The 27696-nt window shown below is 39.7% G+C and overlaps 1 protein-coding gene across 5 annotated transcripts in view; it reads right to left on the bottom strand.

Moving 5' to 3' along the window:
- The window catches only part of HECW2 (HECT, C2 and WW domain containing E3 ubiquitin protein ligase 2), a 420397-nt gene that overhangs the window by 170498 nt on the left and 222203 nt on the right, over positions 1 to 27696 (bottom strand). For 2 of the 5 annotated variants that reach the window (XM_043445121.1, XM_043445122.1), the window contains exon 1: positions 9072 to 9450. The exons of the other annotated variants lie outside the window; for them this stretch is intronic. The gene's annotated coding sequence lies outside the window, so the exon portion shown is untranslated. Of the gene's footprint in view, positions 1 to 9071; positions 9451 to 27696 lie in introns of those variants that run through there. 5 annotated transcript variants of the gene reach the window in all.

The raw sequence follows: 27696 nt of genomic DNA, 5'->3' as shown, positions 1-27696 counted from the left end.
GGGGTGACTCTTTACCACTGATTGTACCAAAGAGAGCACCAATCTTATTAGTGCTATGAGAATTCCCTAACAAACTGCCTCATGAATCGGCACACTTTACATTTGTCCCTAGATTCCCAATTCTGTACACTAACACCCTCTCTGAGTGGGGAAAAAATAAAAAAGAGTGTGCATATCAGACATATTTAGAGACTGCAATGATGACACATGTTATCAAATGAGAATGTCCCCATTGGTGACTATGGCTTTGGAACCACTTGAATGGCATTTTTCTTAGACCAGAAAGTTTTGCTGATCATAACGTGCTGGAGATGAAAGAAAAAGACAGTAGCACGTTACAGTGCAGAAGAAGCAACAGGGGCTGAGAAGATAACGCTTGTAAGAGGGAAGGTCTGCCCTCGGGGATGTTTGCACTGAAGTCCGTGTCTCACTGCCTGCAAGGGAACAAGGCAGCATTTAGCATGGGATGGGGGGGTGGGTGGAGTGGGGCGCATATACTGATTCAATGCCATACACACCCGCAGTATGAGAGAGGCGTGTTACTGCTGTCTCTACAGGAGGCCTCACCAGGAGTGGGAGAGCTCAATCCAAATTATGTTTCAGTAGCTCCATCCTGGGTGACATAATTTATAACCAAGTCCTAACCAAACCCCTGAGGTCTCCTCAACACTCAGACCTCCATACATGCTGGGCAGAGGCTGGAGGCCCTGCTAAGCCACTTCCTAAATAAAATACCTGACCCTACACTAGTCAGTTAAACCCTCATTTTGACAAGGAAGGAGTGGGGGAACCACCAACAGATCAGTGAGAACTACTTGCACTCATTTCAGTAAATACCTCCCAAGAGTTTCAGTCAGAGAGGGTTTACGGAAGAATTCATTCTAAACACAGGCATCCCAGGTGGAGCAGCAGTTAAAGACTTGCCTGCCAATGCAGGACACACAGGAGACACAGATTCAATCCCTGGGTCGGGACGATCCCCTGGAGAAGGACACGGCAACCCACTCCAGTCTTCTTGCCTGGAGAATCCCATGGACAAGGGAGCCTGGCAGGCTATAGTCCATGGGGTCGCAAAGAGTTGGACACGCATGCCGGCATGATGTTGACATGTAAAAAAGGGATCCCTATTTCCTTCAGAGTAAAATTCAAAGTCTTTACAGAGGTGAACAGTGTCCTACAGGACCTGGCAGCCCCAGTCTCCACCCCTCAAAAAATTACAGCTCTGAGTTCACGTTTCCCTACGCTGCCCCTGTCCCCACCCTATCCTCGCCAGCCACAATGGGCTCCCTGACCGGGAAGGGGATCTGAGTACACCACGCCAAAATATGCCACTTTGGGCTGAAAGTCATTAGTTTTCGGCTCTTGCCTTTAAATCTAAAAGCAAGACCCAAATTTTCATCTGTAAAATCTCCCTATTCTGTACTAGAAAGAGTAAAATGCCTCAATCACTACTCACCAAAGGAGAAGGAACTAGCTTCAGTCTGCATAGCAAACCTTCCTAAGAAACTCTTATCTTCCAGTAGCTCCCCCCATATATTCACCTTCCCACAATTTCCCACCCCTAGAAGCCAACTCCCTTTATCTAGTTACTTCTCCACAATTTATTGCCCTTTGTTAAAGTAGCATATAAGCCCAAGTTTAATCACTCTTTCTGGTCTTCATATCTAAAAAGGCTTCATATAAGTAGAAATAAAAATGTTAACAATTATTAAAATCTGTATATCCTTTTTCCTCTTAATCTGTCTTCTGTCAGTCTAATTTGCAGGCCTGCTAGCCAAACCTAAGAGAATAAAGTCTTTTTTCCTCCTCTACAATATCCCCAAAGTTCTGTTAAGGATTCTGCCTCAGGATCTATTTGTCTGAAACTTTCCCCCCATATATCCATATGGATCAGTCTTCTCCTTAAACCATTTTTCTTTTTTGCTTGCACATAACCATCTCAATGAAATCTACCCTGACTGCCTCTAGCATTCCTGGAGTATTTTACCCTACTCAATCTCCTTTCCAAAACCGTATCACTATCTAACACACTATATAATCTACTTATATTTGTATATTGTCTTTCTCTCCAAGGGGTAAATCCCAAGAGGTCAAGAACTTTTTGTCTATTCTGTTCATTGATTTATATTAAGTAACTGGAACAATATCTGGCACATAGTAGGTGCTCATGTTTAGTTGAATAAGAGATGTCTTCATATATTCTTTTAATTATGATGCTATACCATTAAGTTAATATCAGTATTACACTGTTAAAATATACAAAGGAGGAAATAAAATTCTCACCAAGGAATGCATAAAACCTTTTTCAAAGACATCTCTGTCTTTTTCAAAATAGAGAAAAACAAGGACAATAATGCTAAGTCCTATCACACTAACTTAACAAGATCAATTTATTTAAACTCTCAATCTTTTTTTTTATTAGTTGGAGGCTAATTACTTTAAATATTGTAGTGGTTTTTGTCATACATTGACATGAATCAGCCATGGATTTACATGTATTCCCCATCCCGATCCCCCCTCCCACCTCCCTCCCCACCCCATCCCTCTGGGTCTTCCCAGTGCACCAGGCCCGAGCACTTGTCTCATGCATCCACCTGGGCTGGTGATCTGTTTCACCATAGATAATATACATGCTGTTTCTCTCGAAACATCCCACCCTGCCTTCTCCCACAGAGTCAAAAGTCTGTTCTGTACTCTGTGTCTCTTTTTCTGTTTTGCATATAGGGTTATCATTACCATCTTTCTAAATTCCATATATATGTGTTAGTATGCTGTAATGGTCTTTATCTTTCTGGCTTACTTCACTCTGTATAATGGGCTCCAGTTTCATCCATCTCATTAGAACTGATTCAAATGAATTCTTTTTAATGGCTGAGTAATATTCCATGGTGTATATGTACCACAGCTTCCTTATCCATTCATCTGCTGATGGGCATCTAGGTTGCTTCCATGTCCTGGCTATTATAAACAGTGCTGTGATGAACATTGGGGTGCACATGTCTCTTTCAGATCTGGTTTCCTCAGTGTGTATGCCCAGAAGTGGGATTGCTGGGTCATATGGCAGTTCTATTTCCAGTTTTTTAAGGAATCTCCACACTGTTCTCCATAAGGGCTGTACTAGTTTGCATTCCCACCAACAGTGTAAGAGGGTTCCCTTTTCTCCACACCCTCTTCCAGCATTTATTGCTTGTAGACTTTTGGATAGCAGTCATCCTGACTGGCGTGTAATGGTACCTCATGGTGGTTTTGATTTGCATTTCTCTGATAATGAGTGATGTTGAGCATCTTTTCATGTGTTTGTTAGCCATCTGTATGTCTTCTTTGGAGAAATGTCTGTTTAGTTCTTTGGCCCATTTTTTGATTGGGTCATTTATTTTTCTGGAATTGAGCTGCAGGAGTTGCTTGTATATTTTTGAGATTAATCCTTTGTCCGTTGCTTAGTTTTTATTATTTTCTCCCAATCTGAGGGCTGTCTTTTCACCTTGCTTATAGTTTCCTTTGTTGTGCAAAAGCTTTTAAGTTTCATTAGATCCCATCTGTTTATTTTTGCTTTTATTTCCAATATTCTGGGAGGTGGGTCATAGAGGATCCTGCTGTGATTTATGTTGGAGATTGTTTTGCCTATGTTCTCCTCTAGGAGTTCTATAGTTTCTAGTCTTACATTTAGATCTTTAATCCATTTTGAGTTTATTTTTGTGTATGGTGTTAGAAAGTGTTCTAGTTTCATTCTTTTACAAGTGGTTGACCAGTTTTCCCAGCACCACTTGTTAAAGAGGTTGTCTTTTTTCCATTTAAACTCTCAAGCTTTGTAACAATAATTTTGTATTAATTCAATCACACTGATACCCCAAGCTGACATTCAACTCTGTTTATATCTTACAGTCTGTCACACCAATGCACAAAAAGATGAATTAGCTTTCCTCAGAACACATGATCAATCTCCCACAAAGGTCTTTGAAACATATTAAACAAGATTTTTTCCTGATGAAGACTTTCAGAGCATTTCTAAATTAAGATTTATCTTTTTCCTCAGCTGAATGTTTTCCTATAGGAAAACATTTGTATTATCAAATTCCTTGATAATACATCAAATGCAATAATCACTAAAAGTTTACTTACATCAAATACTCTATTTTATTTGGCTATTATAAAAATTTATAATAAATATCATTGTGAAAAAAGAATATTTGTAATAGTTTCAGTCAATTTCATGTTAGAAATATGAGCAGGAATTAGATGCTCTTTGTAAAATTTGAGACTTAAAAATGAAGTATACACTGCTGCCAGTACATAATTTTCCCCAACAGTTTGCATGGCTGTATTTCCTCCAGCAATTATACTTTTACAATGAGAATGTAAGCCTAAGCTCCTTTAAAGGGCCAAGCAGGTCAGCATATGGTATCTTGGTAAACACCTTGGCACAAGATCCACTTTAGGAATATTATGTAACAATGACACTGAAATACCACAATTCCCATCCTGGTACCAAAGCTGACAGGTTAAAACAAGACTTCCTATTATTAAAGAACTTTCATGAGAAAGAGTAGGTAAATGATATTTTTCTAAAGGTCTATAATTTGAGGCAAGATGATGGCAGGTTAACAAAAGTTAGAAGGGAGACGTTAAGGCCTAAAAACAGAAAGAAAACAATTACAGAAGTGATGGTGGAAATGAAATTCAAAATTAATTCAACACATATTTACTGAAAGAAAGCTGAGCGCTGAAGAATTGATGCTTTTGAACTGTGGTGTTGGAGAAGACTCTTGAGAGTCCCTTGGACTGCAAGGAGATCCAACCAGTCCATCCTAAAGGAGATCAGTCCTGGGTGTTCATTGGAAGGACTGATGTTGAAGCTGAAACTCCAATACTTTGGCCACCGGATGCAGAAAGCTGACTCATTTGAAAAGACCCTGATGCTGGGAAAGATTGAGGGCTGGAGGAGAAGGGGATGACAGAGGATGAGATGGTTGGATGGCATCACCGACTCAATAGACATGGGTTTGGGTGGACTCTGGGAGTTGGTGATGGGCAGGGAGGCCTGGCATGCTGCAGTTCATGGGGTTGCAAAGAGTCGGACACAACTGAGCCACTGAACTGAACTGATTATTTACTGAGCAAATCCTCTCTGGCAGGCCATATTCTAAGTGACAGGGATGTGAGGTGGAATAGGAGAGTCAAAGTCCCTGTCCTTGTGGAGACTTTGGTCCAGTGGGGAAAGCGATGAATAATCAAACACAGAATAATGTGCATGCCAGGTAGCGTAGTAGATATAACGTAAAATCAGGTGGTGGCAACATGACTTAAAGGAATACAGCCAGGGAGCATGAGGGGTGTGAGGTTGGTGGAAGAATACCATTTTCCTTAGGCTGTTGAGGGAAACTTGGAACAGGGCCATGAATGAAGTGAGAATGTTTTCAACTGGGAGATTTGGGAAAAGGCAACAAAGGAAAATCCAAGCACCCTGAAACAGGACAAGCCCTCCACGTTCCCAGGAACAATAAAGTGATGCAGGCTGAATGATGAGGCAGAGCGTAGGAGAAGATGAGATGGGAGAGGCAGGCAGGGCCAGCTTGCAGACATGAACAGTAATAAACACTAGAGAAGCTTACCTTGCCCTGGGCACTGTTCTACTGTGTTGCCTTTACTAACTCATTGCAACCTCTAACAATCCTTTGAGGTATCATTATGAGATTTTTAACAACGGGGAGACTAAGGCACAAAGAAGTTAAGAAATGCACGACAAACCCAAAACTAGTACGTGCAGCGTGAACCCAGGCTGGCTTGTTCCAGAAGCCACGCTTCTCAGTGCTATACCAACCATCTATCTAGACCACAGGGAAGAGTCTGGATTTCACTTGGAGGATAATGGAAAGTCACTGGAGAATTCCAAGCAGGGAAGTGACATGATCTGCATCTAATTTAAAAAAAAAAACACAAAACCTTCTGGTTGCAGTGTACAGAGTACATTGTACAAGGATAGAGAGGATGGTGCGCCGTGACGCTTCAGGCCCAGGCCCAGCACCAGCCTTGGAGCCATAACCTAAACATGACCCTCCTCCATCACCATCTTTCCTGTGCAGACAGAGCCGCCGAAGCTATAAATATCCACCCTTAGTGCACAAGGCTCTGAACCAATTCCAGGCTTTTCAGTCCAGTGACCCTGGGAGATGACTCATCTGCCTCTAGACTCTCTCCAAGCCCAACCATCACCCTCACCAAGTCCACCATTCTCCTCCTTTCCCGCTCTTATTCAAGTAAGTCCTGAAACTCCAACTATCGCCACATTCAACCTTAATCAGCCAGCACAGGAAGTTCTGATGCTCCATCACTTGGTGATTCAATAAAAGCCTTCCTGCAGCATATTTAATATGTCACTAGCGGTTAGTTCACAAGGACACTCTATTCCCCAACAGAAATATGCTTTTTGTTTTTAGGTACATACCACTTATTACAGGTGATGAAAGTAGTATACTGCCTGATAACCATGTTACCAGCTGTGGCTGCTAGGTGATGCTAAGATCCTAGAACTTCATAAAACAGCAGACCTAAGTCTAAAGTCCATTTTTCCCATTTACTGTATGACTTAGGGCGAGTCTTAAAACTGCAAATACTCCATTTCTTTCTTCCATAAAATGATAGCAGCACTCCTAGCTCAGAACGCTGCAGGGAGGATGTGTGTACAGAACGTGAACCTGGTACATACTAGGAGCTACATGTCCAGGTTTTTAAATCTAGTTCATCCTTTTTAAAAAAAGCTACGTCTTTAATACCCAGAAAGCACAGTTTCCCAACTTCTTTACTTAGTTTTAACTTTTTAAATGTATTTCCTTTAAAGAAACTATTTTATTCTGATTTTTCAAAAATACACTTAAAAAAAAAAAGCATACTTATTTATATGTTTTTGGAAATTTTTCTTTCTTAGGCAAAAGATGCCAAATAATCAGACAGCAAAAGTGCAGACCATAGGCACAGTGATAGTAATAGCACATTATGCCATGTACTATGCCCCGTAGCACATTCTCCCACATAGAGCATCTGCCTAGTTCTTGGACAGAGGGTCACTCAAAGCTGAAAGCTCTTTCAAAGAGCTTTAAGCCTGGCTTAAAAAAAAAGTCAGGTAGGGACTTCCCTGGTGGTCCAGTGGCTAAGACTCTGTACTCTCAACGCAAGGGGTCCATGTTTGATCTCTGATCAGGGAACTAGTTCCCACAGGCTACAACCAAAAGACCCAGCACAGCCAATTAAGTATTAAAAAAAAGAAAGAAAGAAACAGGCAGAGCCGCCCTCATCTCTATACATAGTAAATCCAAGACAGAATACAGTTTCCACTTAGGAATCTCTGTCACCCACTGTGTGCATAAAAAGTCACCAGAAATTGCATTGTTTTGACTACATATCCTCCTTTTCTTTCCTCTGATTATTTTTTGTGAATACACTAAGCTCTCACTCATAGATAATTCCTTCTAATACTAAATGAAGTTTAAAAGCAACCTCTAGATCATCCAGAATGTCTCTTTTACACTGGACATGATAACTGAAGATCCTGGGAAACGTACCATCATAAAATATAATGTTTAGCAGCAAACCATCCTTTGGTTCAGTAATCCTTTGGTTACTACTTTGATCTTAAGAAGCTCAGTAAAAAGGACTCATAATAAGGATTGGAAACTGTAATAGATAACCTTATTTAAAGAATGCTATTGCCCTTATTGAAGTGAACCAGATGCTTGTCGGAGCTAATCCAAATGAGTTCTGAAAATATGAATTAGAAACACGTGGGAGCAATCTTTCTGGAACAGTTATTGCTACTGATTCTAAAGAATAATTTTGTGGAAGGGGCTACTCCTTTGGGTCCTGCCCCAAAATGGCTTTATCAGAAGATTGATAACCTTCCCAGAAATCAGATTGCTCACCTGAATCTTTACTACATCATCAATTTCCTTTTCATTAAACTGAGCATGTTATTCAATAAGGATCCTCCTGGCATTCCAGTGGATAATTCTTCATATCTGTCCAGTACATTATAGAAATAGTTAAGGATCCCTGGCTCTCAGGCACTAAATGCCACGTATGCTATATGCCAAGAAAAAATAACATCCCCGACCTCTTTGAGAACCATTTTTGGTACACAGTCAAAAAAATAAATTTTTTCATTTGAAAATACTAATTTGAAAAAATTAAAATAGAATTGAAATTTTGCCCTGCCTTCATCCCAGTTTCTAAACAATTAAAGCAGATTCAGAAGGTCTATAGAAAACTGAGACAGTTTGCCACAGATGCCACAAGAAAATATTTTTTAAAAACATGGTTTTATTCTTGAGTTAAAATTTTCTTGTAAGATTGTTAAATCATCACTCTCTAGAATGTGAATTCATATGAATGAATACTTTCCCACAAAAATTCTACATTACAAATAAATCAGTTTTAACTTCTCATTCCCAGAGAGAACAGTTTTTAAATCCATCAAAAACACTATTATTCCAGAGGCAGATGACCTGTCATGAAATCTATTTTGACTCAATCTAATGCCATTTTCAAAGCATTCTTGTAGGTAAAACCTGTACTTAACATGCACAGTAAAATAATTCATCTAAAACCAGTGCAACTCTAGAAATTCACAGGGAGGGGACTGTATAAGTAAGTACGTAAAGTCGCTCAGTCATGTCCGACACTTTGCGACCCCATGGACTGTAGCCTACCAGGCTCCTTCCATGGGATTTTCCAGGCAAGAATGAATACTGGAGTGGGTTGCCATTTCTTTCTCCGGAGGATCTTCCCCACCCAGGGATCGAACCCGGTCTCCCGCATTGTAGGCAGACGCTTTACAGTCTGAGTTGTAAAAGTTTCACAAAAGCTTTAATCCCAGCACTGATCTCTTATGTCAAGATGTCAAATGACTAAACATGATAAATGCATCAGATAATTTGTTAATAATTGTTCCTAACCAAGCTGAGAGCGGACAGTATTAAGAATTTTTCAAAGAGAAAGGCAGAGAGAACTGTAAATCCCAAGCAACTGGGCATGGAAATTAGAGAGTGGAATTCATTTTACAGAACATTCTAATACCTTACCTCAAAAAATTTCAAAGAGTTCATCTCTGCTTTCACCAGGGCACAATCCATCATTTTAAATCAGATTTAGGAAGCAGCAGGAAGAAACATTTCATTTTCCTTAAAACAATGCACCTAGCCTACCCATTGGAAATTTCATTCATAGGAGTGGCCAGAACCGAAGTCTAAGAGGGTCTGGAGTCCTAATGTGGTGGGGAGAGAGCTGCGGGTCCACTCCTGAAGCTCTTCCTGCTCTTCTTCCCCCGAAGTTCTAGAAATGAAATACTGAGTGGGACTCGGGCAGGCCGCTAAAGAGACTTCTGTCCAGCGATGAACTGAGAGCTGCCCCTGCCTTTCATCAAGACTTATCACTGTTCAGGCCTCCGAAGTGAAAAAACAATCCTGTACCAGTGTCCCCGAGGCTGAGGCAGCCGTGGCCACGCCCCCGTCAAGCACAGGATGCAATCGCCCCATCCTCCCCTCACTTCCTTCCTTCGCTTCTCCATGGGAGAATTCCAAAGAACGAGTTCCGTGGGTACACACACACACACACACACACACACACACACACACACTCGCACACACAGTGGGCTGATGTCAATAAGCTGTTATCACAGAGACAGGGGCTTTCTGTTTGATTTGCTCAGAAAAGAATGGCCACTATATGGGGAACTCTAATTTACTGTTATCATTAATCAGACACAGCCTTCATTTAAGTTACCGAAATAGGCTCACGGCATCCTAGCCAACCCAGAACGGAGTTTGTGGACTTGTGATTTCAGATTGTAAACAAGTACTAAAACTTTTTCATATATCAAATTGCTTTCATGAAAACCCCCAAATGTGGTTATCAATCCAGAGGTTATTTTCAGACCCTACTTCTAAAGCAAAAATAGATACAGTCGCCAGTTTAGCTGGTGCTGCTATCTTAGTCTAGGAAGCAGTTGTGGTAGGAGACTCTCTAGTCAGCTGTGTTGTTCTTCAGTGGAGAAATGGGCTTCATAAAACTGTGTGCCCACTGGGCAGTCGTTGCAACTTTGAAATGCTGGCTGAACTGGGTGAGTGCAATCAAAGGCTACAAGACCATCTCTTCCCAGCAAAACTTGGAAAGCAAGATGAGATGCCTCATTTGTCACATGCTTTGCTGTGAAGTGGGGCAGACTAGATTTAAGCTCCATGCTACATTTGGTGGCTATAATTTCCTTTCCACTGTTCTCTTAACTGAGACTTCATTTGCCATGAAGCTTCAGAACTTTGGACTGATTCTGGAGTAGACTGAGTGACCACAGCAAGCTTGGCATTCCAGAACCGCCACCACCCTGTCCAGGCTCTATTGAACATGCAAACCCAATCACGTCTTAAGACAAATCATTGTGGATTTCTGGGTGTGTCCTAGCAAACAACAATAATAGCAAGCAGGTATGGAATGCCTACTCTGTACCAGGAACCATAGTAAATGCTTTAAAAAAATAGTCTCTAACGAATGCTCTAAATCATACTCTAAAACTGAGGTCGGTGGTGTTATTAGGTCCATTTTACAGATGAAGAAGGGCTTCCCTGTTGGCTCAGATGGTAAAGAATCCACCTGCAATGCAGGAGGCCCAGGTTCAATCTCTGGGTCAGGGAAGACCCCTGGAGAAGGGAATGGCTAACCACTCCAGTATTCCTGCCCAGAGAAATCCATGGACAGAGAAGGATGACAGGCTACAGTCCATGGGGTTGAAAAGAGCTGGACACAACTGAAGTGACTGACTCTTCACTTTTCACAGATGAGGAAACTGAAACTCACAGAAAGGAAGTGATAACAGCCAGGATTAAAGTCAGATCTGAATATATATCCAAACCCAAGCTCTTTTACAATACACTGCCTCCCTCAAATAACACTGTGAAAATGCCAGTGTCCTCACTGATTAATAGGTGGCCAACAGGCCCAAGGCAGGCTCAGTCACCATTAGGAGATTAGAAAAAATAAGCTAGAAAAGATGAATATGTTTCCTATTGTTGGCATGAAAGACGGCTACAGCCTATGAACAAGTCTTCCCAACAATGTCAGCATTTTTGTTTTCATCCCAAGTCTGTCTAACCCTTACCTCCACTCCCTCTCAGGCCCCTGGACCCACCTGATGCTCCCATCACTCTGGCCCTCCAAGCCATTATTCTTTGCCTTCCCAAGATTGTAACAGTGGCCAGATATGCCACTTAAGCTGAACTCTAGGTTCTGGCCCATCCACGTGTCACTGACATTCACAGGTGACAGGCTATTTTCCTACATAAAGGAAATCTTCCTCACAGCACAAGCCTTTGTCATAATGGAACACAGATCTCTCCAAGTTGATCAAGAAAGAAACTTATAGAGTGGAGCCAGGGAGATAAGATGACTGTTACAGCTTAGCCTTAAGGCCATCAGATACCCACACCCTTTCATAGCCAGTACCCCTTCACTCACAGTAATCTACTGTAATAAAAAGATACAAGCAAAGGAGAACAGTGTTAGACCTTGAAGGTTACATATGCCTTTCTTTCCTCTAAACCACACCTTTGAAGAAAACACCAAAAAATAAAAAATAAAAAAACAACAGCAACAAATAAAATGGTAAAGCACCTTAGTGTCAATTTTGTGTCCACATGATACCTTAGCATTTTTGCCTGTTGGGTTATCGTAAGGCACCAGGCGCTGGGAAACATATGTGAACAAGGCAAACGGCTCCTGCTCTCTCTTGCAAAGCTTCTATTTTAGAAAGAGAGAGAAACGTAAAGTAACAAACATCAATTCTTCAGTTGTTATTATGAGACACGCTACTAAGGCAAAAGAGAAGGTGGTAATGAAATGGCTGAGCTGGGGACATGACCCAGGTCAGAGAATAAGAGGAAGCTTCCTCCAGGAGCTGGTGTGTGGACTAAGTCTTGAAGGATGACTAGGAATGGGGGCGGGGATGGGAGAGGAGAGACAGCTCTTTCCAGACAGTCAAGAGCTTTGGAGAGGCCATCAGATGAGAAGCAAATGACCTTCTCTTTTTCTGCAATTTGTTTATTCATTTATTTTCTCCCTTTCCCCCCCAAAGCTTTAAACTTTTTATTTTGTATTGGGGTACAGCCTGTTAATAATGTTGTCGTAGGTTCAGGTGAGCAGCAAAGGGACTCAGCCATACATATATGTGAGTTTAGTTGCTCAGTCGTGTACAACTCTTTGCAACCCCATGGACTATAGCCAACCAGGCTCCTCTGTCCATGGGGATTCTCCAGGCTAGAATACTGGAGTGGGTTGACATGCCCTCCTGCAGGGGATTTTCCTGACCCAGGGATCGAACCCAGGTCTCCCACATTGCAGGCAGATTCTTTACCGTCTGAGCCACCAGGAAAGCCCCAGCCATACATATATATGTATCCATCTTCCCCTGCAAACCCTCCTCCCATCCAGGCTGGCACATAACATTGAGTAGAGTTCCATGTGCTATACAATAGGTCCTTGCTGGCTATGCATTTTAAATATAGCAGTGTGTACATGAACTTCCCAAAGTCCCTATCCCTCCCCACCACCACCCTAGCAACCGTAAGTTCATTTTGAAGTCTCTGAGTCTCTTTCTGTTTTGTAAGAAACTTTTTAGATATCACATATAAGGGATGTCACATGATACTGCTCCTTCTTTGTCTGACTCACTTCACTCAGTACGACACTCTTCAGGTCCATCCAACAACATGACCTTTTCAAAGACTGGAGGAAGACCAGTGTGGCTAGAGCACGTATGATGGGGGAAAGGTGAGGCCATGGGAAGAGAACAGACTGGACATTTTCAGCATCAGTGTATTGGGAGAGAAAAGGAAGCTTAAGAATAAGGGAATGGAAACTGTCCTTTCCCCTTTCCTAAGCTCTTGTTCTGAAAGGACAATTGATGATCGCAGTTCTGAACATTCTAAGCAAGGATGCTGTGGGTGGAACTGTGATTTGTGGCTGCTGAATGAATTAATCACATAAATTAAATTAAGTGATTAAAGACATTACTTAACTAAAGTAGCTTACTTCCCCAAAGTTCACAGAATATTTTTTAAGAGTAAAGTAGAGAAGAGCAAAACACAATTCTTAGATTATAATACAAATTGGCAATGGAAAAATTCAACAGTGTCCCTGCCAGCTATCTCTATGCTGGCACCAAACCACAAAACAAAAGCCAGGTTAGCACATGAGGAAGCAACCCCTTTCCTGAAAAGCCCATTACGATCTTCCTTTGTGTTTATGCCTTTTGCATGCCTGAGTCTGACATCACTCACATGCATTATTGAAGTCTTGCAGCAAGTGTCTGCTATCTGCTACAGGTTCAACTGCCTGCTTTCTCTTCAACATTGTGTTCATGAAGCAGCCAGATGAATGCTCATTTCATCATCACTCTGTTTTCGAATTCCCAAAATCTTCCAATGGAAATACACATTGGCTTGTGTATAAATCAGAAAGCTTTTGAAAATACATCTTAAAGTGAGACAGCTGCTAAAAAATCCGGGAGAGAACCCTTAAATCTAAACTCAAGCAGGCACATGTATATGAAACATGTTTTCACTCTATATATTTTTAATTTAGCTTAGAAAGTGGTAGCAATCAAATACAATAAAAATAATAATGGCTATCATCTGTTATCTATTAAGAAACTTCTATGTGCCAGGCACACACTCCCTCATTTAATCCTCAAAATAATCTTCTGGAATTGTCACTACAATGCCTATCTCACAAATTAAATGGAGGATAGACAGATTGAATTACTTGCTGTTATTTACATACCAAGAAACCAGCTGAATTTCAAAGCCAGGGTTTACATGACATCAGAGCTCATCCATTCTGCACTGCTGTATAATTCCCAGCAATAACTATCTACCACTCACCGATGCCAAGAACTGCGCTGGTATTTCAGAATCATTAACTGATAAGAGTTCTCCCAGCCATCCTGAGAGGTGTTGCTATCCTTAACATGAGGAAACAGTTTGGAGAGGTGGAGTAATTTGATCAAGGGCACACATGGCGAGGCTGAAAGGCTCAAGGGAAGACTTTCCAATAACCTACATAACTTCACATCCGCAGCACTGCTGGGTTACTCACTGTTCAGTAAAATAAGTATGGGTCTGTTACTTTCTTAGGGTTTTGCAGTTTTACCTGGGAAATCAATATGCTTAGGAAAAGCATAAAGTCCCCAAAGAACTGATTTTCTTATCCTAAATGAATAAGGAAATCTCTTTATCAATGCCCATTCAAGTCAAAATACCAGGATTCTGATTCTCTGCTTTCATAAACAAGAATAAATGACCCTTACTTTTCTGACAAATAAACACACACAATATAATGTGCCAAAAACTCTGAAAGGCATAAAAAAATAAGTGGTTCTTTTTTTTTTAAAAGTAATTTCCACTAATGAACTAAAGATACAGCTATAGTGGAATCTCTTTTATTTCACTGATGTGTACTTTGGAGCTCTAAGAATATACTATTTCTCCTTATGGGTTAATTTGGTAATAACACCTAAAAATGCAGTATTTTTCCTTATCAATACATTTTGTTTTAAGTTCAGATTAATGTAAAGACAAGTGTTTTTAAAAGAAATATTAACATATTGCATACAATTATATACAATCCCACAAGCCTCATTCAATTCATAATAACCATTTAATTACATTTTTAATGGATTCTGTAGCTATGCTAGTTCTTATTCCAAATAAAATTGTATTATTATAAAGCAAGGTGAATTAAAGAATAGACTTTAGGCATGTAAGCTCTGAAAATAAAATGAAAAAGATGCAAAATGACTACAATAGAGAAGGATGCAGAATTATTTTATTTGTGTATGTGTGTTCTGTGTTTCTGTCTGTAAAATGAGAACATATGCCTTTCCAATAGGGCTTTGTTAATGCTTGCGACTGGAGGAGGGCATGGCAATCCACTCCAGTATTTTTGCCTGGAGAATCCCATGGACAGAGAAGCCTAGTGGGCCACAGTCCATGGGGTCACACAGAGTTGGACACGACTAAGCAACTCACACACACACACACACACACACACACACACACGCTTGAGATAGCAATGAATCCGAGATTCTCTGCTGGAAGCACCTATATAGAGATTCCAATATATTCACATTAGTGGACACTTCAGAATTGGCATTTTAATATACCACCATAGTGTATGATAATGTAGACTCTAACACAGAGATTTCCAAAAATCCTGAAAGAGTACAACTCAAATTCCATTGTGTACTAGAATCAACTGGTAAGGCTCATGTTTAAACTTTAGACTAAATTTCACAGAGCAAATCAGAGAAATTCTGATTCAGTGGACATAAGAAGGATCTTAGGAGTCTTCATTGTTACACATTTACCCAAGCTAACTCTGGTACCAGTGTTCCTTAAACCACACTGACCTGTAATCTCAGAATCTGATAGACCATATATGTGCATGTGTATGTGAGGTATACATGCATATAAATGTCATGTTTGATTTTGTGAATTTGTTTTAGTAGAAAACTCAAAAAGAAACATGCTTCTTTGTCCCTTTGCAGTGTTCCCTACCCTAACAATCCTCGTGTTAATTATTTCCAATCCATCTTAAGAGGAAAACTATATACTAAGAAGACAAGTACGGGGAAAATGAAGAGACAGGAAGGGACACTAACATGAGAAAAAAAACCTTTTGTCTGTATTCAAATCTAGAACAGTGTTCCTCAAAAATGGGCCACCGGTCAGCACTGGGTCATAAGCTGGCTGTTAATGACCTGCGAAAAGTACAGAAATCACGCATGAGCCTTCAGAAGCTTTTACAGAAATTTGTCAAGAGTAATTTTAAGTCTGTTCAATACAATTATAAAAATGTGGGCTTATATTTTGTGGATCTTATTTTTTACTCCATTTCATTCTTCTAGTAGCTTATTTTTACTCTAATTTACAAATGATCAGTGTCGGTGATAAATCTGACTAACCACAGGTAATTTGAGAAACTCTGGTAAACTCTAGATGCAAGAATCGGTAATCTTTGGGAGCCTCCTAGCCCAGAGTTTGATTTTAAAAAGTGGCTATCTATAACATCATTTCCAAAGGTTAGGGGCCAGAAACAATTTATTGAATGAATGTCTGAACTAACATCTTTAACTTTTCATAATAACTCACCCTACGTTGTCAACAATGCACCAATCTATGTGTTACATTGAATTGACCATCTTTTCTTTTAGCTTGTACCACCTCTTAGAATAATATTTTAGTAAAATTTCCCAGAAGTTTACTTTCAGGAGCAAAAAGCAGTCCTTGTTTCACTCACTGTAAATCTGTATCTTTCAATTTGCAAAGAAAGCCTTGAGTTTTAATATTTGAGAATTCAGTGATGAGCTTTTATCACCACATCTACTGTATAGATATAATATCTATAACCCTATCTGTGAATCTTTGTTGACATGAAACTATTGTTTCAGGCTTTTCTCAAGAAAGCAGCCTGGTCCTCTTAGCATTGGGTCTCTATCAGCTATCTAATGATATCTGAACAGCTATCTGATTGCAATTTTTGGCTATGAGAACAGTAATAAGAAGCACAAAATATCAGTACATTATTTCAGTCATAAATATTTACATTGACACAGATCTCATTTTGCAGTCTTCCTGCCTCCTAGTAAAATCTGAATAATAATTCTCTTATTGAAGACCCACATTCTAAACAGAATTGAACCTAAACACTAGGCATATTCCTACAGTTTCTGTTTCAGGTCAGTATATCCTTTCATGTCCCCCCCCCCCAAGTTGCTACTTTTGCTCTACAAATGTTGCCAAAAATAACTTTTCCTCTTCCCAGTTAAATATGGTATTTATAGAAGGTGGGAATGGAGAATTTGAGAGCATGAATCTGTACACACAACAAACTCACAATAATAGCAATTGCACTCCTAGCTGTCAAGATTTCTAGCCAGGAAGAGTGAGAAATGAGGGTGTTTTTTTTTTTTTTTTTTGCTCCAAAGTAATTATGGTCCCTTTTTAAAAGAGAATAAAGCCATCTTTAAATATCTAAGTGTGTTCTGCGTTGCTTAGATGTCACACACTAAATTTGTTAATTATGTTTTCTTAACATTTTTAATCCAGTTTAAGACATTTTTTTCATTTAGTGAGTTTATATGACTAAGAACTTTCGGACAGCTTGAAGGCAGCACAGAAAAGCACGGGTTCTGCTGCCAAAACGGATGCCTGTTAGTGGTGTGACACTGGCCAGGGAGTAACCTTCCACACACTGCATGCAGCTCACTCATCCCCGCTTATAACACGGGTGCAATCACGGTGTATGACCAGAACAATTCTGAGAGGGTGGTAAGGCTGTATAAAGCAAGGGGACAGTGAGCCTGGCACCGTGGTCTCACTCACTACTGGCAAACCCAGATTCAAGTGCTGCCTTTATTCTCAATAGAGAAGACGCTAAATCACTGAATTATTTCAATAAGTTTTCAGAATTTTATTTTGGTGACAAATATGAATATTAAGTAGATTAATGACAATCACTAGGAAGGCAGTTGGCTAGATGAACTAACCTCAGAAGTCATTTGGAGCCAGTTTATCTAACATGACTCAACCAGGCTTCAATTTAGCACTTTCATTAAAATTCAAGTAACAATGTTGGGGAAAAAGAATTGCCTTTTACTAAAGAAATTAAAATTATGTCAATTCCTTTTATTGTACTACATACATTTGCTTCAGCTTCAGCAATCAATTTGGGAAAGTAGAGTAGATAAAACTAAAACAAAACTAAAATCACAAGACATATTTGTAAAAGTAGATGGCATTCATCCAAAATGCCTTTCCTGGAACAAACTGTAACAACTTGATTCACTGCCGCCCTTTCCTACCAAACTATATTTAAGGATCTGTAAGCATTTCCATTATGAACAGCTATCAACAGGATTTGTCATTTTACCTTCTAATCTGTTTTAGAGTTTATGTATAAACCTCGTAAATAATAATCTCTTTTTAAAAAGCTTTTGTTTTTTTAATTGAACAACTTCCTTCAGTAAAGAATACTTTCAGTACAGTACAGAAAAATTTCTTCAGTACAAGGTGGGCGATACCATAAATAACAGAAAATTACAGATTATTTTATTTTTATTTTTTTTACAGATTATTTTATACATGAAAAAATGTTTTAATAAGCAAAATAAGATGTGTGGTCAAGATATATGTGGCACCATAGATTATATAAATTCAGTGGTCATTGTCTCATGAACTACAATAATTTGAAACTAGAAAAGTATCCAAAAAGATCAACAGGCCATTTTATGACACAGCCATTTTATAGAATGTTATGTAGTTATTACACTATGTTCCCAAATAATTTTTAATGACACAGGAAGTGCTCATGATATATTAATAATCCGTGGAAAAACATACTGCAGAGTTATATGTATGTAAAAGTCGCTCAGTTGTGTCCAACTCTTTGCAACCCCATGGACTATAGTCCATAGAATTCTCCAGGCCAGAATACTGGAGTGAGTAGCCTTTTCCTTCTCCAGGGTATCTTTCCAACCCAAGGACTGAACCCAGGTTTTCCACATTGCAGGCAGATTCTTTACCAGATGAACCATAAGGGAAGCCCAAGAATACTGGAGTGGATAGCCTATTCTTTCTCCAAAGGATCTTCCCAACCCAGTAATCAAACCGGGGTCTCCTGCATTGCAGGAAGATTCTTTACCAACTGAGCTATGCAGGAAGCCCAGAGTTATGTGTATAATATGAGCTTAATTGTCTTTAAACACACACATGAAATTTATAAAAATAAAGTTGTAAAAGGAATATTCAAAATATTCAGAGCAGTTATTGTTTGGCAGGAAGACTTAAGGGGCTACCCAGGTGGCACAATGGTAAAGAACCCACCTGTCCATGCAGGAGAGACAGGAGACTTGAGGTAGATTCCCGGATCGAGAAGATTCCCTAGAGGAGCAAATGGCAACCTACTGCAGTATTCTTGCTAGAGAGCCCCATGGACAGAGGAGCCTAGCAGGCTACAGTACGTGTAGTTGCAAAGTCAAACACGACCGAGCACACACACATGCATGCAGGCAGACTTAAATGTCCTGTATTCTTCCATATTTTCTAGCTTTTCAGAAGGAACTTGCATGACTTTAATGAAAAGAGAGGCTTCAATCTGGCCTAATGCGACAGAAAAATTCAGAAACAGTAATAAATTTAAAAATGAAGTTTCCCTTACAAATCTATCTATCCTGACACTTGAAGATATTACTTACAGTGTGAATTTCTTAAGTACTCATTCAAAAGGAGCTGTTATTTACCAAATGGAGTTGGCCCAAAAAAGTGATCTTGTAGCTAACGCACATTATCCATAAACCTTGTCCAAAGATACTAAAAACCACAAGTATCATCCATCACAAAAGCACCTTCAGGGAAAAAAAACACAAATTCAAGATATATCTGATAAAGGAACTGTAAAAAAAAAAAAATCGAAGCAAAAGATGTCACATGAAAACTAGTTTGACTCTGAGTTTAAAACTGTATTTAAAACTCCAAGTACTGAATATTCATTAACTCAAAGAAATCTGCTCCAAATGGAATTATGACATCAATTTAAATCAAACATAAATATACTCAAAGAATTCAGATTCCCAGGCTATTTCAGTGCCTCTCTACCTCCTAGTGTAAACACAGGAGTGTGTGCACACATATAGACATAAACATATAACCCAACAGAAAAATCATACTACAATCAATAAACATTCATGATCATAGATATTTCCATTTTCTTTGAAAAAATTGAATTGAAATAAATTTTATTGAAAAAACAAGTTTTACATTTTTCATCAAGATTACATTTTTAAAATTTATATGGTCCATTATATGTCAGCTATTATGCAAAGTATTTTCACCTAAGCTCTATTTTTCAGTATGTCCTCTTTCACCAGTGTTAGAAAATCTGGTCCATGCAGATACACTGCCATAGTCAATCCACTCTATCAGTCTGTGTTCTTTGAGATAAGAACACAGAAGATACTTTCTCAATTATCATATTCCAAGAATTATCCAGTGCTGGGAAATATCCAGTATACATTTTAGATTAAATGAATAAGAACTGATTCTCTATCCCAGATAACCACGATAGTGTGATCACTCACCTAGAGCCAGACATTCTGGAATGTGAAGTCAAGTGGGCCTCAGGAAGCATCACTACAAACAAAGCTAGTGGAGGTGATGGAATTCCAGTTGAGCTATTTCCAATACTAAAAGATGATGCTGTGAAATTCCTGCACTCAATATGTCAGCAAATTTGGAAAACTCATCAGGGGCCACAGGACTGAAAAAGGTCAGTTTTCATTCCAATCCCAAAGAAAGGCAATGCCAAAGAACATTCAAACTATCACACAATTGCACTCATCTCATATGCTCACAAAGGAATGCTCAAAATTCTCCAAGCTAGTCTTCAACAGTACATGAACAGTACATGAACTTGAAGATGTTCAAGATGTTCAAGATGGATTTGAAAGGCAGAGGAACCAATTACCAACATCCATTGGATCGTAGAAAAAGCAAGAGAATTCCAGAAAAACATTTACTTCTGCTTTATTGACTACCAAAGCCTTTGACAGTGTGGCTCACAACAAACTGTGGAAAATTCTTCAAGAGATGGGAATACCAGATCACCTTACCTTCCTCCTGAGAAATGTGTATGCAGGTCAAGAAGCAACCGTTAGAACCAGACATGGAACAACAGACTGGTTTCAAATCGGAAAAGCAGGATGTCAAGGCTGTATATTGTCACCCTGCTTACTTAACTTAAATGCAGAGTATATCATGCGAAATGCCAGGCTGGATGAAGCACAAGCTGGAATCCAGATTGCCAGGAGAAATATCAATAACCTCAGATACACAGACGATACCACCCTTATGGCAGAAAGCGAAGAGGAACTAAAGAGCCTCTTCATAAAAGTGAAAGAGGGAAGTGAAAAAGCTGGCTGAAAACTCACCATCCAAAAAACTAAGATCATGGCATCCAGTTCCATCACTTCAAGGCAAATAGATGGAGAAACAATGGAAACACTGACAGACTTTATTTTTTGGGGCTCCAAAAATCACTGCAGATGGTGACTGCAGCCATGAAATTAGAAAACGCTTGCTCCTTGGAAGGAAAGCTATGACAAACCTAGGCAGCATATTAAAAAGCAGAGACATTACTTTGCCAACAAAGGTCTGTCTAGTCAAAGCTATGATTTTTCCAGTAGTCATGTATGGATGTGAGAGCTGGACCATAAAGAAGGTTGAGCACTGAAGAATTGATGGTTTTGACCTGTGGTGTTGGAGGAGACTCTCGAGAGTCCCTTGGACTGCAAGGAGATCAAAACAGTCAATCCTAAAGGAAATCAGTCCTGAATATTCATTGGAAGGACTAATGTTGAAGCTGAAGCTCCAATACCTGGCCACCTGATGCGAAGAGCTGACTCATTTGAAAAGACCCTGATGCTGGGAAAGATTAAAGGCAGGAGGAGAAGGGGATGACAAAGGATGAGAAGGTTGGATGGCATCACTGACTCAATGGACGTGAGTTTGAGCAAGCTCGGGGAGATGGTGAAGGACAGGGAGTCCTTGCATGCTGCAGTGCATGGGGTTGCAAAGAGTCGGATACGACTGAGTGACTGACCTGAACTCTATCCCAGTTTCTTTATTTCCCTCAGACTTTGCTTTCATAAGTATAAAACATTTTATAAATTTTTGTTGTTGTTGTTAGTCGCTCAGTCATGTCTGACTCTTTTTAACCCCATGGACTACAGTCAGGCTCCTCTGTCCATTGGACTTTCCAGGCAAGAATACTGGAGTGGGTTGCCATTTCGTTATTCAGGGGACCTTCCCAACCAGGGATGGAACCTGAGTCTCCTGCATTGCAGGCGGATTCTTTCCCACCTGAGCCACCAGGGGAAGCCCCAGTTTATAACTGTATTTTGGAGCAACCAGTAAAAATTTGAAGAGATACTAAGAGTTGAACAGATAGAAAGCAACATCTAAATAATCTCCTTATACTGACTGACAAGTAAATAAGAAGAATCTGACAACAAAATATAAAATCTAATAGTTTCTCATCTTTAGGGGAAATCATAAGTTACAAATTCTATTAAAACTACCATTGGGGATTTCCCTGATGGTTCAGTGGTAAAGAATCTGCCTGCCAATGCAGGAGACACAGGCTGGATCCCTGATCCAGGAAGATCCCACTTGCCTTGAAGCAGCTAAGCCCAGGAGCTACAACCACTGAAGCCCACACACCTAAAGGCCCTGCTCCACAAGAGAAACCACTGCATTGAGAAGCCCGTGCACAACCGGAGAGGAGCCCCCGCTTTTCTGCAACTAGAGAAAAGCCCTCATAGTAATGAAGAGCCAGCAGAGCCAAAAATAAATAAATACAGAAAACTATATTTAAAAACTACTCTTTGAAGATGCTCAAATTCCATAAGCAGATCAGGGACGTTTAATAACATTACTCTCTAAATAAAACAGAAACTAAGTTAGTTGAAGCTATACATTCAGTAGCTTGGACATTCAGTGCTAAAACACTGAATAAACAATTAAGACCTTAAAGAGAGAGGAGAATCTCAAACACAACCTAAGAGGAAACATATTATGGCTACTTTTAGCTCTTCAGGTGCTTAAGTTTATATATTTGGAAGAATTATATTCCTTATATTTACGGTGCTAAAAATTATCCTGGTGTAAATTCTTCTAAATGGCATAAGAACAGTTAATTCACAAATGTGGAAAAGCTTCCATTTTACAAATTGATCATGGAATAACAACTGTAACATCTGAAATGGCTTAGAATTAGCTTTTCTCCCCACTTCTTGCCAGCAGATTAAGTCAATACAGCTAAATTAAAAGTAGAAAATGTGAACCAGACAAACAAGCAAAATACCAAAGAGAAAATGGAAAAGAAAATAAAGAAATTTTTTTTCTTGGCAAGAGTCTATTCGTATGCATTCTCACAGAGCATTTTTGCAGGTCTCTGAAAACCAGCTTCCATTGCCAATTTTGTGTTCAGATTACTTTTCTACTCATTACTCTGAGAGCAGCAAAGTCAACACATCCCTCCTCTTTGGGGCTACGGGTCGGTGAGACTGCCGTACGTATAACAGAGCAGTTAAGAGCCCACTGTCGGCAGTCAGGCTGCGGGGTTTAAATCTGGACTCTCCCATGTCCCCTTTTGGTAATTTTGGCTAAGCTGCCTTGAGTCCCATTGATGGCAGTGATGATGGTTTAGTCGCTAAGCTGTGTCCAGCTCTTGCGACCCCATGGATTGTAGTCGACCACGCTTCTCTGCCCATCAAACCCAGGTTTCCTGCACTGCAGATGGATACTTTACCATAAATCCCACTGCACAGAGTCAAAATAGTATAGTGTGATACAGATAATACATACAGCATGCTGAACACACATACACACTTTTGTTTTCATTTATGAAAAAATATACAGATAAAAAAACAATGCCACCACAAATGGTTACCTATAGAGACAATGAAGGGATAAAGTATAACACTGCTCTTCACACACTTTCTTACACAGTTTTACCATTGGCCTAAATGGTATAATATGAATAGTTTTTTAAAAGCTGCACCCATTAAAACACATACATTTTTTAAACACATGAGCTCACAACAGTATTAAAATGTGCATAGCCACTCACCAAAAAGGAGTAAACCTCTTAATCACAACTGGAAATAACTAGGCCACTAATGTCATGCATTTTTAAAACAGTCATTGAAATCAAAGAATTAAGCATTTACCTTGACAGTTTCAGTGTGAACTGTACTTTAGAGTAACAAAGATGCTGAAGCTGATGGGGAAACATGCATCTTAAATAAGCATCCCAGGAAATAAATGTGGAAGGAATAAAATTATTAGAAAATACACAATTTTCTAACACCTAAGAAGCAAACTTAAGCAAAAATATTATGTGACACATCAATGGGAAACTTTCTAATGAGGACATTAAGGTGTCATAATCTGAACCCGCAAATCAACCTTAGCATCAGGAAGAATGGGAAAACCAGATGTTAAGGATTTAAAGTATCTTTTGACTGAATGAAATGTGGAGTATTATAGCATCACTAGTGACTGAAATCAATGCTAGTCAAGATGTTTGCATAAATTTCAAATTTACAAGAAATACAGGAGACCGACGAGCAAGTTAAAAGGTACTGTTGTTTTTTTCCAGTTGCTAAGTCATGACCAACCCTTTGTGACCCAATGGACTGCAGTACACCAGGCTCCTGTCCTTCATTATCTCACGGAGTTTTCTCAAACTCATGTCCATTCAGTTGGTCATGCCATCCAACCACCTCATCCTGTTGCCCTCTTCTTCTCCTGCCCTCAATCTTCCCCGGAATCTGGGTCTTTTCCAATGCGTCGGCTCTTCACATCAGGTGGCCAAAGTATTGGTGCTTCAGCAGCAGTCCTTCCAATGAAGATTCAGGGTTGGTTTTCTTCCGGATTGACTATTTGATCTCCTTGCTGTCTAAGGAACTCTCAAGAGCCTCCTCCAGCACCACAATTCCAAAGTATCAATTCTTCGGTGATCAGCCTTCTTTATGGTCCAACTATCACACTGGTACATGGCTACTGGAAAAACCATATCTTTGACTATAGGACTTCCGTCAGCAGAGTGGTGTCTCTACTTTTGAATACACTGCGTAGGTTTGTCATAGCTTTCCTTCCAAGGAGCAAGAGTCTTTTAATTTCAAGGCTGAAGTCACTGTCCACAGTGATTTCTTGGAGCTCAAGAAAATAAAATCTGCCACTGCTTCCACTTTTTCCCTTCCTATTTGCCATGAAGTTATGGGACCAAATGCCATGATCTTAGTTTTCTGAACATTGAGTTTTAAGTCAAATTTTTCACTCTCCTCTTTCACCCTCATCAAGAGGCTGTTTAGTTCCACTTTACTTTCTGCCATTAGAGTGGTATCATCTGCATATTTGAGGTTGTTGATATTTCTCCTGGCAATCTTATTCCAGCATGTGATTCACCCAGTCAGGCATCTCCCATGATGTACACCGCACAGATGTTAAATAAGCATGGTGACAATATACAGCCTTGTCATACTCCTTGCCCAATTTTGAACCAGTCAGTTTTTCCATGTCCGGTTCTGTTGCTTCTTGATCCACATACAGGTTTCTCAGGAGACAGGTAAGGTAGTTTAGTACTCACATCTCTTTAAGAATGTTCCACAGTTTGTTGTGATCCACACAGTCAAAGGCTTTATTTAGCATAGTCGGTGAAGGAGATGTTCGTCTGGAATTCCCTCGCTGTCTCTATCATCCAACAAATGTTGGCAATTTGATCTCCAGTTCCTCTGCCTCTTTGAAACTCAGCTTGTACTTCTGGAAGTTCTCAGTTCACATACTGCTGAAACCAGACTTTGCTAACGGGCTCTATGTGTGTGACGGATCACACCCTGAGCACTCAAGCCTCTTGCCAGTCTGCCTCAGCCTTCACTTGCTGTTTGCCCAAAGACTCAAGATCAGAGAGATGAGAAAAATGAAAGCCTTCTCAGGTCTTTGCTGGGTATAACACAGTCCTGTATATGTGTGTCCCTAGATATATCATAGAGTCCCTAGAATGTCAAGATTTTTCAAAGTCCCGCATATTATTCCTTTACATTTTTCAGCCAGCCATTCGCATGCCCCAGCATTATCGCCACCTCAGGCAGCTGCGATGCTAAACAGTCACCAGTGATTGCTGTGTGTGCCTGGTCAGTTAGTCGTGTCTGACTCTTTATGACACCACGGACTGTAGCCCACCAGGCTCCTCTGTCCACAGGAACTCTCCAGGCATGGAGAATTGGGGTTGGGTTGCCATGCCCTCCTCCCAGGGATCTTTCCAACCCAGGGATGGAACCCAGGTGTCCCACACTGCAGGCAGATTCTTTACTGTCTGAGCCAGTAGGGAAGCTCAGCGATTACTTTCGACAAATATCTTGGAGACACCATGATTTGCTCTGAGCGAGCTCTGAGCTAGGTGAAATAAAGAGAAGTTCCATGAATTGGGCTTTTCCAGAGAGCAGCCAGACACAGCAAGCAGTGGCAATTCTCTAAGTATGAGGCTTTGCAGGGAGCTGGGAATCCATTCTGCTCATGCTTGTAGCTGTCAAGCTGCTGGTTTTCTAAGTCTCCTTGGTCATAAAGCTTTTGGTTTTCAAAACTACTGTGCTGTTTGGCCTAGGGAGTTAGAAATAAGGTAAGTTAAAACATTGGGAAGCCAAAACCTGTTGTTCTATTTGAGATTCAACTAGCTGAACAAATGCTCCTCTTGTACTTCAAAACATTCAGATGATTTTCAGAATGCCAAAAAATTTAATTCTGAAAATTCTCTCCAATGTTCTCATTATATTTTAGAGAAGACTTCTGAAGATCCTTATTCTACCATTCAGAACTGCTTCTCCTCACAAGGATCCCTTGAAGATTACATTAAGTTATTCCTATCAGCCTTCTCAGTTCAACAAGTTGTCACTTTCAGGAACCATATATACTTAAAGCATGATCCTTAGGGAACTAAAAAGTCCTTTATAGACAATTGCTTTGACCGCAGACCTCACTGATAATCACACATGGTTATCATGTCACTGATTGTAAAGATCACTCATCACAAACTCATCCCTCCTAATGAAAAAACAATTAAGTACAACAGGCCCTTCTGACCATGGGGGCTATGACAGCAGTTTCTATTAAATTTTTATCTTCATTTCATAATGCTTCTGCACCTTTGCTGTTAACAAGCTGTACACCAGTACAGCAAATAAAGTAAATGTCCATATACAATGTCCACTAAAAAGGAATCAACAATGGAATTTTCAAGGTGTTCACTAGCTTATCATGGTATAAGGGATTACGAAGGGACAGATTCCAGTCTATTAATAAGCAGAAAATATTTCTTATGTCAAAATTAGTAAAAGGTGAAGAGAAGTTCTAGGAAGTTAGAAAGCAGACGCTTACCTCCTACCAGGAGGGCAAGAGTCTCCCAGGATCCAGACTCAGACCGGCTGGAGGGGTCACTAGGAAGGCAATGCCCTTACACCAAGGCTCTTCGTAAACCACGATTTAGAAGCTTAGGGTGATACTAAAAAGTGAACTTTCCTAAACTGCCAAGAGTGTACCATCTAATACAGAGCATGGCTGACATTAATTTTTTAACTAGTTTAAAATGAAATAAAATTAAACATAACCTTAAACAAAACAAAATAATTAAGTTCCTTAAGAGTTAAGATTAAAAAGAGGTAAATGAATGAACCAGTATTCCCCTTTATGGTTAGGAGCAAACTTCCTTTAGGATCTTAAATAATTCTTCTAAACCTCAAATTCTTGGATCCTTAAGGGTGGATTTTTGAAGATACCAAAATCCATAATAGAAAGTAAACTTTGTATGTATGTACACATTTTATTTTTCCCTGTAAAGAGGGCCCACAGCATTCATCACACTCTCAAAGGATTAATTATAAGTGCCATAACAGTAAATGTATCATAAATTGCACCTAGCACCATATTAAAAGGGTTATACACTGAGGCCAAGTGGGATTTATCTTAGGGATGCAAAAGTAGTTAACACACAAACATCAATCAATGCAATATACCATATTAAAAAATGAAAAGAGGAAAGCCACCT

This window comes from Cervus canadensis, chromosome 24 (assembly GCF_019320065.1).
Source record: "Cervus canadensis isolate Bull #8, Minnesota chromosome 24, ASM1932006v1, whole genome shotgun sequence".
Taxonomy (NCBI): Eukaryota; Metazoa; Chordata; class Mammalia; order Artiodactyla; family Cervidae; genus Cervus; species Cervus canadensis.
This window is presented reverse-complemented; position numbering and strand designations above follow the sequence as displayed.